The sequence below is a fragment of the Triticum urartu genome, chromosome 4A, assembly GCF_056163025.1.
Source record: "Triticum urartu cultivar PI428250 chromosome 4A, HENAU_Tu73, whole genome shotgun sequence".
NCBI classification, from domain to species: domain Eukaryota; kingdom Viridiplantae; phylum Streptophyta; class Magnoliopsida; order Poales; family Poaceae; genus Triticum; species Triticum urartu.
Window position 1 is genome coordinate 398,971,091 of NC_141876.1, and position 15,355 is coordinate 398,986,445.

Below are 15,355 nucleotides of genomic sequence, written 5' to 3' on the forward strand. Positions count from 1 at the left end.
CGTACTCCAGATCAGCCCTCCCGAGAGAGATTAGGGCTTGGCGGCAGCTCCGTATCATAAAACGCGATGAATCCTTCTCTCTGATTTTTTTTCTCCTCGAACGTGAATATATAGAGTTGGAGTTGACGTCGGTGGAGCCTCAGGGGGGCCACGAGGCAAGGGGCACGCCCTGCACCCTCTTGGACAGGGTGTGGGCCCCCTGGTGTTGATTCTTTCTCCAGTATTTTTATTAATTCCAAAACACGTCTCCATTGATTTTCAGGTCATTCCGAGAACTTATATTTCTGCACAAAAATAACACCATGGCAATTCTACTGAAAACAGCGTCAGTCCAGGTTAGTTCCATTCAAATCATGCAAGTTAGAGTCCAAAACAAGGTCAAAAGTGTTTGGAAAAGTAGATACGTTGGAGACGTATCACACCCCTTAGTTGCTTGACTCTGCAGAGTTACTATCAAGTGATGAGGGTGATACCTCATATAGCATTGTGATGTTAACTTTGTAGTGTAGTTAATCAGTCGTGGTCATCGAGGGTGATTCCTCCTTGACCACTCCAGATAACGACTCTATTGTGCAACCCCTCAAGTGTGGACCATCGAGGGTGATTCCTCCAAGTCCACCTTGACGGTTACATCGAGGGTGATTCCTCGGGTTTCCCCCTTTCTGTTTTGGACACATGGTTACTTTGACTTTACCATAGAACCATGATAAAGTCGGGTCAGCCCCGAGGGGGTACTCGTGAGAGAAATGTGAAGTTGGGTTGACCATGAGTCTACCAGCGAGTTGATGTGTAGTCGGGTTGACCTGTAGGGTACCCGCGAGATCTCTATGTGGCACGGCCAGGCATTACGGGCCCTTGTCGTATGTCCATGAGACGGGGCGATGGGGTCAAATGATCGTGAGTCTCTGCTCACTACCGCGCGCTCCCAAGACAGTAATTGTTTGGATATGTGATCCGAGTAGGCCTCTAGCCTTTTTCGCATTGACCACCACGCGGGAATAAGTATGGGCACTCTACGTTGTATGTATCAACCAAAAGCTCTTCGGACATCAGCGATGGAGCGACACGCGCCCGGGTGGCCCGCGTAAGCACCTGCCTTGTATAAGGAGGTTGCCAGGACTGATCTCAGCCGTCCATGCAATGTGCAGGAGTGCAAAGGGCGATGGGCCCAAGACCCATGCACGCTTAGGATGTAGACCAGCGTGCTGACATCTTTGTTGAGCCTAGGTAGGACTGCGGTGTGTTGATTGGCTGAGGCCAGTCATAACCTGATCGTGTGTCCGACCGGAGTTGATCGACTGTGTTGGGTAAGTTTGTGCACCCCTGCAGGGAAGTTTAATCTATTCAAATAGTCCTGTCCATGGTAATGGACGCTCGGAGTTGTATCCCGGTCGATACAACTAGAACTAGATGCTGAGGCATGAAAAATATATATGATGGCTCCGGGATTGCTTTCTAATGCGGCTTGAACTACATCGGTATTTCTCTAAAGAGGAAGGGATGATGCAGCACAACTACGGTAGGTATTTCCCTTGGTGATGAGACCAAGGTTATCGAACTAGTAGGAGAACCACGGAACACTACATGAACGGAACCTGCACACAAAGAACAAATAATTGCAACCCGACGTAAAAGAGGGGTTGTCAATCCCTCCCAGGTAAAAAGATAGATAAAATTGTAGTAGATTGGATAAATAGATCTTGCGGGAACGCGAGATAAAATAAATAACAATAAATTGCAGCAAGGTATTTTTTGGGTTTTCGGATTTACAGATCTGAAAATAAAAGCAAATAAAAAAAAGATCTCGAAGGCAAATATGATAAGGAAGAGACCCGGGGGCCGTAGATTTCACTAGTGGCTTCTCTCGAGAAAAATAGCATATGGTGGGTAAACAAATTACTGTTGGCCAATTGATAGAACTTCAAATAATCATGACGATATCCAGGCAATGATCATTATATAGGCATCACGTCCAAGATTAGTCGACCAACTCATGACAATTGTTAGTATGCTTGAATTATTATTGTTTTATGTCAATATTAAAGTTTTGTTTTGAGTCATACGGATCTGAACATTCATGCCACAATAAAGAAATTACATGGATAAATATGTTAGGTAGCATTCCACATCAAAAATTCTGTTTTTATCATTTACCTACTCGAGGACGAGCAGGAATTAAGCTTGGGGATGCTTGATACGTCTCCAACATATCTATAATTTTTTATTGTTCCATGCTATTATATTATCTATTTTGGGTGTTTTATATGCATTATTATGCTATTTTATATTATTTTTGGGACTATCCTATTAACCTAGAGCCCAGTGTCAGTTTGTGTTTTTTTCCTTGTTTTAGAGTTTCACAGAAAAGGAATATCAAATGGAGTCCAAACGGAATGAAACTTTCGCGATGATTTTTCTCGGACCAGAAGACATCCAGAGGACTTGGAGTACACTTCAGAGAAGCCACGAGGTGGCCACAAGGACAGAGGGCACGCGCCCACCCTTGTGGGCCCCTCGTGACTTGTAGCAACCCGACCTCAGACTATCAAGCCTCTGTGTATCTGTGCCATCCCTGGATCGGTATGCTGGCACACACAGTACATCAATGTATATATCAAAGTGCAATCACATGTATAAATAACGTAAAACTGCTATATACCTCATAAGCATCAGCGGAAACAATCAATCGGGTGTGGAGTCCCATCAACGCCATCGACAGGTTGAGTGTACACCGTAACCCTATGATGTAACTTTTACTCATTGGAGAAAAATCCTGCAACATGATACGTTGCAGCCGTGTAGGTCAGTATATTGAATGTACCAGCAAGATCACAATAAGAGAAATCAAATGCTAAAAATATTCTATATGCAATATGGCTTTGTGGCTCTGGGTCTGAGTTTTTTTGCGTAAAAACTGATTTTATTTTCCCTACAATAAAGGAAAATCACGGGCCCGTACTACAGAGTTTTCTATCATGACATGGTTCCACCAATCGATGTCTCATAGCTCATATCATCATAATGTTGCCCACAATTAAGTTATCAGTCCGGTGTTGAGAGTTTCGAGATAGATCCAAGTCCATAGGCTCAAATTGTCTGTAACCGGGGACATGGCTAATCGATTAGGTTTTAAACCCTCTACAGAGGTTTGTACACTTTACCCGCAAGATTCGATTGATACGTCTCCGTCGTATCTACTTTTCCAAACACTTTTGCCCTTGTTTTGGACTCTAACTTACATGATTTGAATAGAACTAACCCGGATTGACGTTGTATTCAGCAGAATTGCCATGGTGTTATTTTTGTGCAGAAATAAAAGTTCTCGGAATGACCCGAAAATCAACGGAGCATTATTTTGGAATATATAATAAATAATGGAAGGAAGATCCACGTCAGGGGGGCTCCTACCTGTCCACGAGGGTGGGGGCGTGCCCTACCCCTTGGGCGCACCCCCTGCCTCTTGGGCCCCCTAACACTCCACCGACCTCAACCTGGACTCCATATATTCACTTTCAGGGAGAAAAACCCGAAGGAGAAGGATTCATCATGTTTTACGATATGGAGCTGCCGCCAAGCTCTAAACTCTCTCAGGAGGGCTGATCTAGAGTCCGTTCGGGGCTCCGGAGAGGGGAATCCGTCGCCATCGTCATCATCAACCATCCTCCATCACCATTTTCATGATGCTCACCGCCGTGCGTGAGTAATTCCATCGTAGGCTTGCTGGACGGTGATGGGTTGGATGAGATTTATCATGTAATCGAGTTAGTTTTGTTAGGGTTTGATCCCTAGTATCCACTATGTTCTGAGATTGATGTTGCTATGACTTTGCTATGCTTAATGCTTGTCACTAGGGCCCGATTGCCATGATTTCAGATCTGAACCTATTATGTTTTCATCAATATATGAGAGTTCTTGATCCTATCTTGCAAGTCTATAGTCACCTATTATGTGTTATGATCCGTTAACCCCGAGGTGACAATAATCGCGATACTTACCGGTGCTGACCGTAGTTTGAGGAGTTCATATATTCACTATGTGTTAATGCTTTGTTCCGGTACTCTATTAAAAGGAGGCCTTAATATCCCTTAGTTTCCAATAGGACCATGCTGCCATGGGAGGGTAGGACAAAAGATGTCATGCAAGTTCTTTTCCATAAGCACGTATGACTATATTCGGAATACATGCCTACATTACATTGATGAACTAGAGCTAGTTCTGTGTCACCCTAGGTTATGACTATTACATGATGAACCGCATCAGGCATAATTCTCCATCACCGATCCATTGCCTATGAGCTTCCCATATATTGTTCTTTGCTTATTTACTTTTCCGTTGCTATTGTTATCATCACTACCAAATACCAAAAATATTACTTTTTCTACTGTTACCTTTGACCACCGTTACCACTACTATCATATTACTTTGCTACTAAACACTTCACTGCAGATATTAAGTTTCCATGTGTGGTTGAATCGACAACTTAGCTGCCAATACTTGAGAATATTCTTTGGCTCCCCTTGTGTCGAATCAATAAATTTGGGTTGAATACTCTACCATCGAAAACTGTTGTGATGCCCTATACTTGTGGGTTATCAAGACTATTTTTTGGTGCCGTTGCCGGGGTGCATAGCTCTATTCTTTGAGTCACTTGGGATTTATATCTGCTTATCATTATGAAGAACTTGAAAGACACTAAAACAAAAATTTATCCCTCAACTACGAGGGGAGGTAAGGAACTGCCATATAGCTCTGCACTTGATTCACCTTCTGCTTTGAGTAAGCTTGCGACACCTATACCTACCTCTGCTATTCATTCTGATATGCCGCATGTTATTGATGATGCCACTTCTACTATGCATGATACTTATGATGAAACTACTTCTATGCTTGATACTACTGTGCCACTTGGTGAATTTCTTGATGAACGACCTGCTAGGGCTAGAGAGAATGAAATTATTGAAACTGATAATATTGATGAGAGTGATGATGAAGACTCTCCCCTAGATATGAATTACCTGTTGTGCCTTAGGGCTATGTTATGGATGAAGAAACTGCTAGAGATTTTCTTGCTTGCAATGATAGGAGTGATCTTAAGAAATTATTAGCTAAGCTGAAACAAAAAACTCTGAATGCTAGAATGAAATATGATCCTGCTTATGCCACTTCACCTATCTTTGTTACTGATAAGGATTATGATTTCTCTGTTGATCCTGAGATAATTACTTTAGTTGAATCTGATCCTTTCTATGGCTATGAATCTGAAACTGTTGTGGCACATCTTACTAAATTAAATGATATAGCCACCCTGTTCACTAATGATGAGAAAACTCGCTATTATTATATCCTTAAATTATTTCCATTCTCATTAAAGGGTTATGCTAAGATATGGATTAATTCTCTTGATCCTGGTTGTATGCGTAGTCCCCATGATATGATTTATTACTTCTTTGCTAAATATTTCCCCACTCATAAGAAACAAGCTGCTTTAAGGGAAATATATAATTTTGTGCAAATTGAAGAAGAGAGTCTCCCACAAGCTTGGGGGAGGCTTCTCCAATTACTTAATGCTTTGCTTGATTGTCCTCTTAAGAAAAATGAAATACTTGATATCTTTTATAATGGACTAACCGATGCTTCCAGAGACCACCTGGATAGTTGTGCTGGTTGTGTTTTTAGGGAAAGAACACCAGATGAAGCTAAAATTTTATTGAATAATATGTTGACTAATGAAAATAATTGGACACTTCCTGATCCAATTCCCGAACCAACTCCTAAGCCAACTTCAAAGAAAAGGGGTATTCTATTTCTTAGTCCTAGAGATATGCAAGAGGCATAGAAATCTATGAAGGAAAAGGGTATTAAAGCTGAAGATGTTAAGAATTTACCTCCTATTGAAGAAATACATGGTCTTAATTTACCGCCTGCTGAAGAAATACATGGTCTTGATAACCCGACACAGGTAGTAAAGGTAAATTCTCTCTATAGATATGATAAAGCAAAAATCCCATTTACTAAGTTTGCTAGCCCATGCTTGGATGAGTTTGATGACTTTATGGTTAAACAAGAAAACTTCAATGCTTATTTTGGTAGAGAATTAAAACGCAATGCTGATATGCTTGAACACTTGGGTGATTATATGGCTAATGTTAAAGGTGAACTTAAACTTATTAATAAACATGCTTCTATGGTTACCACTAAAGTAGAACAAGTACTTAAAGCTCGGAATGATTTGCTCGATGAATTAAATATTAAGAAAAATGATAATGCTGTTAGAGTTATGACTAGAGGTGGTAAAATGACTCAGGAACCTTTGTATCCTGAGGGCCATCCTGAGAGAATTGATCAGGATTCTCAGAGAAATAATATTGATGCACCTAGTCCTTCTAAAAGGAACAAAAAGAAAAATGATAGGACTTTGCATGCTTCTAGTGAACCTGTTGTAGACACACATGCGAACCCCAATGATATTTCTATTTCTGATGCTGAAACCCAATCTGGTAATGAACATGAACCTAGTGATAATGTTAATGATGATGTTCATGTTGATGCTCAACCTAGCAATAATGATGATGTAGAGAATGAACCTGCTATTGATCTTGATAACCCACAATCAAAGAATCAATGTTATGATAAGAAAGATTTTGTTGCTAGGAAGCACGGTAAGGAAAGAGAACCATGGGTTCATAAGCCCATGCCTTTTGCTCCTAAACCATCCAATAAAAAGGATGATGAGGATTCTGAGCGCTTTGCTGAAATGATTAGACCTATCTTCTTGCGTATGTGTTTGACTGATATGTTTAAAATGAATCCTTATGCTAAGTACATGAAAGATATTGTTACTAATAGAAGAAAGATACCGGAAGCTGAAATTTCCACCATGCTTGCTAATTATACTTTTAAAGGTGGAATACCTAAGAAACTAGGAGATCCCGGAGTACCAACTATACCATGCTCCATTAAAAGAAACTATGTTAAAACTGCTTTATGTGAGCTTGGAGCCGGTGTTAGTGTTATGCCTCTCTCTTTATATCGTAGACTTGATTTGAATAAGTTGACACCTACTGAAATATCTTTGCAAATGGCTGATAAATCAACTGCTACACCTGTCGGTATTTGTGAGGATGCGCCTGTTGTGGTTGCAAACATTACTATTTTAACGGACTTTGTTATTCTTGATATTCCCGAGGACGATAGTATGTCTATTATTCTTGGAAGACCCTTTTTGAATACTGCAGGGGCTGTTATTGATTTCACCAAAAGGCAATGTCACTTTGCATGTTAATGGCAATGAGCATACGGTACACTTTCTGAGGAAACAACCTCAAGTTCATAGTATAAACTCTATTGGAAAAATTCCATCGATTATTTTTGGAGGTTTTGAATTTCCTCTTCCTACTGTCAAGAAGAAATATGATATTCTTATTGTAGGGGATGTGCATATCCCCATTGAGGTAACCTAGTGTTATTCTAAAATTCTCTGGTTCCATGTTATTTGGAATGAGTTTGTTAACAAGACCTGATCAACCTTGTTAGTGGAGTCCTTTTGATGAGAATGAGATGAATGAATTCAGAAAATACAACTCTCTGTACCCTCTTTTTACTTTCTGTTATTTAGTTTAAATAAAGCAAAATAGTAATTTATGTCTGTTTTCTGAATTATCAATGCAATAAAAAAATACCCCGAAAATAAAAGTTCTCCAAATGCCCTGAAAATTAAATAGGATTTTTTTCTAGAATATTTGAGAATATCTAGCACTGAGAACACAGCAGGGGGAGCAAGCACCTGGCCACGAGGGTGGAGGGCGCGCCCTACCCCCTGGGCGCGCTCCCTGCCTCGTGGGCCCATGGTGCCTCCCCTCCACTTATTCCAGCTACCACACACTCCTTCTTCCTCCCACAAACACCACTAACCAGCTCAAACCCGAGTCCAAGCTTATTTTGCTGCTATTTTGATCTCCTTGCTCAAAGCTCCATTCACAACATTGCTTTGGGGGATTGTTCCTTGGTATGTGACTCCTCCAATGGTCCAATTAGTTTTTGTTCTAGTGCTTTATTCATTGCATATTTTGCTGCTTAGGTGACCCTATTCTTGAGCTTGCATGTCAAATTTATGTGGTCAAAAGTAGTTTTGTTGCATGATATTGCCTCTAGGCACTTGTAGGAGTAGTTGCTATCAATATTATTGAGTTTGGATCATTTTTATTTTGACGTTACTAAAATTTCAGAAATTTTTCAGAGGAAGAAATATGTTTAGGAAAATGTACCAAGGTGTCCTTCAAGGAAGCAAGGACCCAGGCTCCCAATGGGCGATGCCGACGAAGAACCATCGAGGGAAGCTCAAGTGCGGGCTTGTGAATGGCCTTCAGAGGACTTTATGGATCGAGCAGGAATCAAGGAATAACTTAGCGCATATGTGCGTAATGCTGATCTTGAGAGCTTCGAGGCAGACAAATGCCGCCAGTACCACTATCTCACTGATTCCTTTGTGAGGAGGTTTGAATTTTCATCATCACGCAATTCTCAAACTGTCCTGTTTGATCTCTATGAAAATTCTTATACTATGGACTTAGAGGATTTTAACACTGTTTGCAAACTTCCACAATGGGGTAGTCCTAATGAACCTCGCAAATATGAATTTAGAGATTTTCTTGCTAGTATAACTATGGGGGAATCTAGAGACATAACACAAGCTACCATAGGGAGCATTCATTTTCCTGCTATACATTATTTTGCTCTTTTCATAGGTAGGTGCATAAATGGTAAGGATGAAGCATGTCACATGTATGTCCCTGACCTCAGTGTTCTCAGGAGTGATGTATTAGAAGATAGACATTATAATTTGGGAGCCATTGTTGCACGTAGGTTGCATAATAATAGATTTAGTGTAGAATTCTTCGGTGGAATTTATGCAACCCGTCTAGCTAATTTTCTTGGTATACCCATACGTGGGTATGATATTGAGTTTCCTCCTGTTTATTTGGATTATGAGGCTATGGTTCGTCATCACTTTGTTGAGAGGAATGATCAGTTCCTCTAGTACCGACTAATCTTTGACAGACGACGCACCTATCATGTCGCTCACCCTGCTCCTGCTTTCTTTGACTTTCATGAAAAAGGGAGATATGTTATAACCAGGGGGAGGCAGACGAGTATAAGAGGAGGACAGAGACGGCCCATCTCCAAGCGGCAACTCACGAGGCAATAGCTGCTGCATCTCAGTACGGCCCCAACTATTACTTTGGATATCCGCCAGGCCAGCTGTGGCCATAGACCAACTTAGGCCAAAAGCCTAAGCTTGGGGGAGTACGTATTTCTCACCGACATTACATTCATGTTCACACACTCATGCTAGGTGTCGGTTCTCATACTTTTTCATTGTATCATCCATGCTAGTTTACTTTCCTTTTTTATATGCTTCCTTCTTGTGTGTTTAATAAACCTTAAGAAAAACAAAAAATTAGTTGTAGCTTTTAATTAGTTTACTTTCCATGCTAGTAGTAGTAATTAAAAATAAAACTCAAAAACATTTATCGTTCTTCTTTTGCTTGTTGGGAGCTTTCCCGTGTAAATAGTTTTATTTCTTTTCTTTCCTTTGGGGGTCGGGAGGAGAAGACCATAATTAAAATGTTAAAGTGGCTCTTATATGAATTATCGTTGATCTGACAAAGAGCCCATATTACCTTGTCTTCCCTCTTGAATTGAATGCTTGCAGATTCCATCTTAGTCAAATGCACGTGCACTATTATTATTATCCACACTATTCGGTCGTGCAAGTGAAAGGCAATAATGATGATTATATGATGAACTTATTGAGATGAGAAAAGCTGGTATGAGCTCGACCTCTCTTGTTTTTGTAAATATGATTAGTTCATCGTTCCAGATTTAGACTATTATGAATAAACATGTTTGCAATGACAATTAGAGATTATAGTTGCTTATGCCATGCTTAATTAGCTAGGAGCTTATAATGGTTTACCTTGCGTGCCAGCATGCTATTAAAATGGTTGTGATGTGGTATGATAGGGTGGTATCCTCTTTTGAACGATTCGAGTGGCTTGACTTGGCACATGTTCACGCATGTAGTTGAAACAAAATCAACATAGCCTCCACGATATTTATGTTCATGGTGCATTATATCCTACTCATGCTTGCATTCGGTGTTGATTAATTTTAATGCATGTTCATGACTATTGTCGCTCTCTAGCTGGTCGCTTCCCAGTCTTTTGCTAGCCTTCACCTGTACTAAGTGGGAATACTGCTTGTGCATCCAATTCCATAAACCCCAAAGTTATTCCATATGAGTCCACCATACCTACCTATATATGGTATCTACCTGCCGTTCCAAGTAAATTTGTATGTGCCAAACTCTAAACCTTCAAATAAATATCATGTTTTGTATGCTCGAATAGATCATGTATCAACTAGGGTTGTCTGTATCTTCCATGTTAGGCGGGTTATTTTCAACAGGAGTGGAATCCGCTCCTCACTCACGAGAAAATGGCTGGTCACCAGGATGCCCAGTCCCATGCTTTATGCAAATCAAATCAAAATAACTGCAAACAAAACTCCCCCGGGACTCTTGTTAGTTGGAGGCACTCGTTGTTTCGAGCAAGCCATGGATTGATGCTTGTTAGTGGAGGGGGAGTATAAACTTTACCATTCTGTTTGGGAACCGCCTATAATGTGTGTAGCATGGAAGATATCATCATCTCTTGTTTGTTATGTTGACAATGAGAGTATATCGCTCAAAATATTATTCATATCTATTTCAAAACCGAGCTCTGGCACCTCTACAAATCCCTGCTTCCCTCTGCGAAGGGCCTATCTATTTACTTTTATGCTGAGTCATCATCCTCTTATTAAAAAGCACCAGCTGGAGAGCACCGCTATCATTTGCATCCATCACTGTTAGTTTACATTGAGTATGACTTGATTGGATCTCTTTTACCATGAATTACAATGTCTAGTCAGTCCTTGATCTTTAAAAGTGCTCTGCATTTATGTATTGCGGTCCCAGAAAGGGCTAGCGAGATACCATCTTGTTATATCATATCATGATTGTTTTGAGAAAGTGTTGTCATCCAAGATTTATTATTATTGCTCGCTAGTTGATTATGCCATTGATATGAGTAAACCTGAGACCTAAATGTTATTGTGAATATGGTTAGTTCATAATCTTTGCTGAAAACTTGAATGCTGGCTTTACATATTTACAACAACAACAGCAAACAGAGTTTGTAAAAGTTTTTCTTTATCACTTTCAGTTTATCAACTGAATTGCTTGAGGACAAGCAAAGGTTTAAGCTTGGGGGAGTTGATATGGCTCCGTCGTATCTACTTTTCCAAACACTTTTCCCTTGTTTTGGACTCTAACTTGCATTATTTGAATAGAACTAACCCGGACTTATGTTGTTTTCAGCATAATTGCCATGGTGTTATTTTTGTGCATAAATAAAAGTTCTTGGAATGACCTGAAAATCAAAGGAGCATTATTTTGGAATATATAATAAATAATGGAAGGAAGATCCACATCAGGGGGGCTCCCACCTGTCCACGAGGGTGGGGGCGCGCCCTACCCCCTGGGCGCGCCCCCTGCCTCGTGGGCCCCCTGACGCTCCACCGACCTCAACCTGGACTCCATATATTCACTTTTGGGGAGAAAAAACAAAAGGAGAAGGATTCATCGCGTTTCATGATAAGGAGCCGCCGCCAAGCCATAAACTCTCTCGGGAGGGCTGATCTGCAGTCCATTCGGCGCTCCGGAGAGGGGAATCCGTCGCCATCGTCATCATCAACCATCCTCCATCACCAATTTCATGATGCTCACCGCCATGCGTGAGTAATTCCATCGTAGGCTTGCTGGACGGTGACAGGTTGACTGAGATTTATCATGTAATCGAGTTATTTTTGTTAGGGTTTGATCCCTAGTATCCACTATGTTCTGAGATTGATGTTGTTATGACTTTCCTATGCTTAATGCTTGTCACTAGGGCCCGAGTGCCATGATTTCAGATCTGAACCTATTATGTTTTCATCAATATATGAGAGTTCTTGATCCTATCTTGCAAGTCTATAGTCACCTATTATGTGTTATGATCCGTTAACCCCGAAGTGACAATAATTGGGATACTAACCGGTGATGAACATAGTTTGAGGTGTTCATGTATTCACTATGTGTTAATGCTTTGTTCCGGTACTCTATTAAAAGGAGGCCTTAATATCCCTTAGTTTCCAATAGGACCCCGCTGCCACGGGAGGGTAGGACAAAAGATGTCATGCAAGTTATTTTCCATAAGCGCGTATGACTATATTCGGAATACATGCCTACATTACATTGATGAACTGGAGCTAGTTCTGTGTCACCCTAGGTTATGACTGTTACATGATGAACCACATCTGGCATAATTCTCTATCATCGATCCATTGCCTACGAGCTTTCCATATATTGTTCTTTGCTTATTTACTTCTCCATTGCTATTGTTATCATCACTACAAAATACCTTTTACCACCGTTACCACTACTATCATATTACTTTGCTACTAAACACTTCGCTGCAGATATTAAGTTTCCAGGTGTGGTTGAATTGACAACTCAGCTGCCAATACTTGAGAATATTCTTTGGCTCCCCTTGTGTCGAATTAATAAATTTGGGTTGAATACTCTATACTTGTGGGTTATCATCGATCCCTCTTTTTAAGTTCTCGCACTTCAAGGTGTTTGAGAACAAGACGACCGAAACATGGTCTTCTGAAGAGTTCCTCTGGCCACTGTCTGGTGCTCATCCAATCCTACCGTAGTTCTACATATGCTAGCACCATCCCAGCCAGAGTCACCACTAGGGTCAACCAAGCCAGAGCCCATAGTGACTTGCAGTTTCACTGGTAAGCTTTCGGGCATGAAGTATTCTTCCGTCTCTTTGTGTGTCTGGGTGAAGCTTTCCGCAGGATGTCATGGCGCTTCTCCGTGCATCCCGGCCATCCACTGGTTGCTCCAGGGTGCCCATCAAATCCGTCCATTACCAAGTAGTGTGTATTGAATTTTTGTCTCGAATCTTGAAATCTTGAGGTCCTGAAGATGCAGTCCTTGCCGATGGCATCATGAAGTTGTCGTCATTGACGTAGAGTCCTCCATTATCACACCACTCCCGGTCACTCATACCAACCCCGTCTACTATAGCTTAACATTGAAAGTAAACGTCCCGGGCTGATAACAGGGAGATGGGTTCCTACCTCATGCATTCTACTCAACTACAAGATTCAATAACACTACTGGAGGGATTGTTGCAAAGATGCCACTAAATGCAATAAAAACATAGGTATGAAAGCATGGTCAAGGTGAACTTGCCTGGTATTACTTGATGAAGATAATATCGCTCTCACAAAACTTGATAGCACCATACGCAACTCTCCGATGAAAATCTATATAGTCAAACATTGTACTCACATAAGCAATAACCCTAGCAAACAATACTAGCAATCAAAATAACAATCAAAAGCAATAAATAAGACAATAATGAAGTCAAAGAAAACCAAATAGAATTCTAAAGAAAACTTCAGGAAAACAAGGGAGAAACCAACTCACACAATAACAGTCAATACTCTCGTAGCAACACTAAATTACTCTAATAACTTTTCTACAGCAAGGAAACTAAAATTCTAATGCAACAATAGAAAAGAATTTACTAAATTAATAACTAGCAAAAAGAACTAATATAAATACTACTATAACTAACTAGTTAACACTAGAAAAACTATAACAACTAACAAAGAACTAAGACAATAAAAAAATACTGAAATAATTATGAAATCTAATATAATTCTAAATATAGAATCAATAACAACATATATTGAAGTAGCAAAAAGAATTCCTTTAAAACTAATAAAACTATTTTTGTCAACTATCACTATGAACTAAATAAACAAATACTAAAAAGTAGCTAAACAGTAATAAATATCTACAAAATTTTACCTACTATAGTCTAACAGAAACATATGACAATATGTAAAGATTTACAAAAAGAATTTACTAAAAGTAATTAAAAACACTAATTATATGACTAAAACAACTACATAGGAAAATCAGTACTGTTTTCGCAATAAATCTAATTTAAAATAAACTAAAAATAAGCCACTATATGCTATTGGATATACAAAACAATAGCAAAAAGAATCAATCAAAAATCTATTCTAGAATTCAAACTAGAGCCAAAATACTGTTTGAAGCATATTTGATATAATTCATATTTAAACTACTGAAATTCATAATTTCAAGTCATTACCAAAAACTTCATAAAATTTGTGATACAATGCAACTGGAATCACTCAAAAACATTAAATAACCTAAAAGATATTAAAGATCTAAGGTCAGAACTATTTCTATAAAAAGAATAAAAACAGAAAAAGAAAAAGATGTTATCGATCAGACAGTGTACACATGGCGACTCCTGATTGCCTCGGAGATGTGGCCGCCCTAAGTAAACTAGCAGACAGCCGAGCCTTAACAAAACCGCTACTGTCAACTAAATAAAACAACAAAGTCGGCACTTCACTTAAAATAAACCGAAGGGGTACGCGGGTTATTTTAGATCTAATCGTGGTCGTGTCTTTTAGATCGGACGGAGATGGATGGCGTACCATGGCGAGGCTAGGTCGTCGGCGGTGGTGGCGGCTCAGGGATGACACAGGCGAGGCCTTCGGTGTTCCTCCGTGATGGGGAAGACGCTCAGGCGGTGCAGAAGACAACGACGATGATGATGGTGGTCGGCGATGAGCTTGGGGACGATGGACTTGAGCGGGGCAAGCCAGATGGCGGAGGCGGCGCTCGGTGGTGAATGAAGCGAGGGTGGAGCGGCTCAGGGGGTGTAGGGGAGCGAGGGTGAGGCCGTGGGTGTGATCGGGAGGCATCTGGGAGGTGTGTGGAGCTCTGGTGGGTGGCAATGGTGAGGCGGCGGCGCTCGGCTCCGGTGAGCAATCGAGGAGGCGGCAGGGTTTCTTGGTGTGGGGAAAAGAGGGGTACGGGCCAAGGAGGAGGGGTATAAATAAGGGGGGTTTACTTGGAGGAGGGGGCAGATCAGGGAGAAAATCCTGAAGGATTCGGAATATCGGCGGCGGTTGAGGGAGTTCGGGCGGCGGCGGCTTGGCATGAGGAGGAAGAAGACGGCAGGCCCCTCGCGTCAATGGCTGCAGGCAAGAGCGAGAAGGAGCAGGTGACCGGTGCGGAGGGGTTTCGGGCGCGTGCGCGCACTGGACCGTTGTGGGCCGCGTCCGAGGGAGAGAGAGATGGGCCTGGGGCTGGGCACTGCTGGCTTCGGTTGTTGTTGTTGTTTTTTTACAGAAAGAAAAAGATAAGAACCAA